Genomic DNA, 5,026 nt, shown 5'->3' with positions numbered 1-5,026 from the left:
GACAAAAAGTACAACATACTTTGTATGCCCTCCTGAACTTACCAACCAAGCCTGACCCTCTGCTGAATATAAACTAACCGTCAACTGCTATTTAACTACCCAGATCCCCAACCTGCCTCTGACACACAGACACACGCACGCGCACACACACACACACACACACACACACACACACACACACACACACACACACACACACACACACACACACACACACACACACACACACACACACACACGCACACACACGCACGCACACTACCCAACCCGTCCCTGACACCAGTCCCTGACACATACTGACCCCTCATCACATACTGTTTACCGTACACACATCTCTCCGTCTGTGGAGAGTCATACTTACCCCTTACCCATACTTACAAAAACGTGTGTGCACAGACACACACACACACACACACACACACACACACACACACACACACACACACACACACACACACACACACACACACACACACACACACACACACACACACACACACACACACACACACACACACACAAACACTCCCACACTCTAAAGTGTTATGATCGACATATGAACAGACACATTGACCGGGCCACCTGTCAGAAGTATGCTGTAATAGACCGATTGATATTTATTCATCTGACCTCTGGTTGTCTCACTGATCCTGCTGTTAATTTCAGGACTTTAGTCCCAAGTCCAAATATATTTAATTCAAAGAGTCAATAACCAATTCATAATATGTGTCAAGACTCAATAATCACATTTATAAAGGGATATAATGTCTTTATGATGCATAATAATGGTTGGAAATACTAGTATACTATTCATACTTGACTGGCTTCAAAGTTGTAGGTTTGGCTTGGGACATTACAATGGCAAATTGTCAGGGTATGCTATTTTTTCGTATTATGATTTTGAAAAAGTGGTGGGAACAAGCTGGTTTCATCTCAAAAGTGATATGGACATTTCCCCACCATTCACTAAAATTACACCTGTGACTGGCTTTATCACAAAAAATGCATGGTGTTCACCTGGAATTGAAACTGGAGTTGGCATTCAGATAGGACCTGCCATCCTGATGAGACTGTATAAACAACGAGAACTAAACAGTTATGGATACTCAAAATATTTTACGGATGCCCTATAATCCTTTATGAATGTGTGTTTACGAAGTGTTATAAGGTGAATAAGGTCATCAGTGACAGAACGGGTGACTGGAAATTCGACTGACCATGCCCATTACAGCTGCAGCAGTGATCACCACTGCATCATCGTCTCTGTGTTGTCTTGTCTTGTGATGGATGATAGGTAATTACAGTTCCCCAGAACACTTTTGCTCTCTACACTAGATGGATTTCGGAGAGGAATAGGACTATCTTAGAGCCCTATAACTTGCTGACTGACTATCGTTTAGGGCTTTTTACCACATACTGTGCCTGCGTTACATCACTTCAAAAGAAACGAGATGAGAGATGAAGCATCACTTCAAAAGAATGAACTTTTTGGGGAAAAAGGGGCTTAGGCAGCCCTTGAGGTCTATCATATAGTAAATGGTCTGCCATGATTTCATGTTCCTTTTTCGTTCAAAAAAAGCTGTGTTCTATTTTTCATTTTTTAGAAAACTAATTTCTCACAAATACTATGGGCTATGATTAAGCCAATGCTTAACATTCTCTGTGTTTGAGAAGTCAAACCAATTTCAGAGAAAATAGGCAACGCAAATGCCAGACAATAATATGCAGTATGTGAAAACAACAACATTAATAGCACAACAACAAAAATTGTCAGTAGGGTGAAGAAATGATATGAACAATGTTGAAACTTCTAGGACAAAATGTCTGGTAATTATGATGAGAGTTATGATACTTTTATATCCCAGAGTGGTGATGGTATAGAGAAGCCCATCAACCCCCCTAACCCCCCCCCCCCCCCCCCCCCCCCCCGTCTCTCTGTGTCGGTTTCTTCCTCACTCATAAATACATAAACATACACGCACACACACATTCACGCACGCACGCACATGCACGCACATGCACGCACGCACACACACACACACATAGCAATAAATATCCGTAAGCGTGTAGTTGAAGTGCTGCACTTAGCCGCAATTTATGGGACCCTAAAATGCACAGGATAATAGGCTGGATGAGGCTGTGTGTGTGTGTGTGCGTGTGTGTGTGTTTGTGTGTGTGTGTGTTTGTGTGTGTGTGTGTTTGTGTGTGTGTGTGTGTGCGTGTGCATGAATGTTGGCGTGCATGTTGGCGTGTGTGTGTGTGTTTCTCTGTGTGTGTGTGTGTGTGTGTGTGTGTGTGTGTGTGTGTGTGTGTGTGTGTGTGCTTGTGTGTGTGTTTGTGTGTGTGTGTGGTGTTGTGTGTGTGTGTGTGTGTGTGTGTGTGTGTGTGTGTGTGTGTGTGTGTGTGTGTGTGCGCGTGTGCATACATGTTGGCGCGCATGTTGGCGAGTGTGTGTGTGTGTGTAAGTGCGGGCCAGAGGAGGCTTTAGCAGTGGCGGCACCAGTGACCCGTCGTACAACCCTAGTGGACAAACAGTGTGGCACATAAATAACGCTCGCTTGGTTGTTTTGCTTTAGTAGGAGAGAGAGAGAGGTCTTTAGAGGCGTTTGTGTGTGTGTGTGTGTGTGTGTCTGTGCGTGCGCGCGTGTGTGTGTATGCGCGTGCGACGTGTGTGTGTTTCGCTCCAATTTAGCAGGAGAGGGAGGTCTTCAGAGGCGGGTAATGGAGCGTAGTGTGTATGAGCAGTTTAGGATGCTTTGAAGCTGTTGCTGTTGTTGGAGGCAGCTGTGACCAAATCGGGGCAGCTGTGATCTAGTGTTAAAGCGCTGGCCTTTAGATCAGAGGGTTGCAGGTTCAAATCCCACCCTTACCAGCACCATCCAAGGCACCTAACTCCATATTGCTCCAGGGCCTGTAACCATTACCCTGTACCTTGACATATAAATAACAGTAAGACACTTTGGATAAAAGTGAAAGTTAAATGTAATGTAATGTAATATAGCGAGAGGGAGAGAGAGAGAGAGAGAGAGAGAGAGAGAGAGAGAGAGAGAGAGAGAGAGAGAGAGAGAGAGAGAGAGAGAGAGACAGACAGACAGACAGATAGACGGACAGATAGACAGAAACAGAGAAAGTGATGAGTTATCGTCCAGTCGGGCGTCAAAGCACATGCACACATACCGTACATACACATAGGCCTTAATTGCACATTCACATCCTCATGCATGAGAAATAACCATCCATGTCTGAGGAAAAACAGGGCAAACCAGTATTTTATCAAACATTACTCTAACAGTACAAAAACAAGAATTTAGTCCATAACTTAACTGTATATCAGCAGTAAAATATGTCAGTATCTGAACACCGAATATATCATTATCACTAAAAGATATTTCCCTCATCTGGATCTTATATTTGAAGTGATTCGAAGTGCTCTAAATTAGCACCAGCAAACTAGCCAAATGCTGTTGAGAATTCAGTTTGGCTGGTAGAACAGAAAACATTTACTAACTACTTTGCCTGAGTGTGTGTAGCTACAAAAAAAGTAATTCATCCCCATAGCTATACACACAAATCACACACACGCACGCACACACACACACACACACACACACACACACACACACACACACACACACACACACACACACACACCTTCGATCAAAAGACAATTTTCTAATATGGCAACATATTAGACAATAAAGCTTTTTGAATCTTGAATCTTGAATCTTGAATCTCAAGTGTATGCGTGGATAGTGAAACTTTACATTTAATAGCCAAATGATAAAAAGTGAATTCATAGCCCTGCAAGCGAACCCATTTTCACATAATTTTACCTTTTCTATATTCTACATTGTACACTTTTTTCCCTTCCGCCAACATGGTGGTCATTCTTTAAAGGCTTCCCCTGGCTGGACTCCTGAAGTCTCACTTTGCCTTGTAAACATTTTTCACTATAAACCATCCGACTGAGACCACCTCAGCTGTAGAATGACTTACCTCCGCAGCTGTGTGTGAGTGTGTGTGTGCGTTTTTGTGTGTGTGCGCGTGTACAAGTTTGTGTGTGTCTCTCTGTGTGTGTGTGTGTGTGTGTGTGTGTGTGTGTGTGTGCGTGCGTGCGTGCGTATGTGTGTGTGTGTGCACTTGTGTGTGTGCACTTGTGTGTGCGCTTATGTGTGTGTGCGCGTGTACAAGTGTGTGTGTGTGTGTGTGTGTGTGTGTGTGCGTGTGTGTGTGTGTACGTGTGTGTGTGTGTGTGTGTACGTGTGTGTGTGTACGTGTACGTGTACATGTGGGTGCTGTGTTTACTCATATCCTGCTTTCCTGCTGCCGTTCCCATGGTAACTGGCCACAGCCATGAACCTCTGACCCCTAGGCCACAGTATCTTTTTTTCTATTATGGTTACGGTTATGGAGTTTGTGTATATTGTCATTTGTACAAGTCACCTTATCCAAAGACTCCAAGATCCGAGAAGACGTCCAGTTTCTCATAACAAAATCTTTGGATTACAGTTCTGTCAGAAGCACTCTGGTAAAAACTGAGAACAAAGAACACATTTTGATGATTTACTAGCTGCTTTCATTTTTTTTATTGCAACTCAATTTGTCTTTGTGGTATGACTCAAGTTCTGAGGAAGTTCCCGGCACCTCCACAATCCCCATGGATACCATTGTCGGGAACATCAGCACCTCCACAATCCCCATGGATACCATTGTTGGGAACAGAGGCACCTTCATGGCAGCTATATTCTTTCACTTTGTTGCCATAGCGAAATGAGACTGAGCAGAGACAAGAGGTGGCAGCAGCCTGGCTACCTGCGGGTGGAGTACCTTCCATTTAAACTGGAAGGGCAACAAGTCCCCCAGAACAGTGATTCTTACTGTAACTGGAATAGTTTTGTGTCCTGACCCAGCAGTCAAGAAACACTGCCCGATAACCGATTTAGGATTTAGCTTCTATCCTCAAAATATCAAGCTGTTGAACTACTCCAAACTGGTTTACAAATGAAACCTTCATGTGTCTTATTTT

Source organism: Engraulis encrasicolus, chromosome 12, assembly GCF_034702125.1.
Source record: "Engraulis encrasicolus isolate BLACKSEA-1 chromosome 12, IST_EnEncr_1.0, whole genome shotgun sequence".
In the NCBI taxonomy this organism is placed as follows: domain Eukaryota; kingdom Metazoa; phylum Chordata; class Actinopteri; order Clupeiformes; family Engraulidae; genus Engraulis; species Engraulis encrasicolus.
This window is presented reverse-complemented; position numbering follows the sequence as displayed.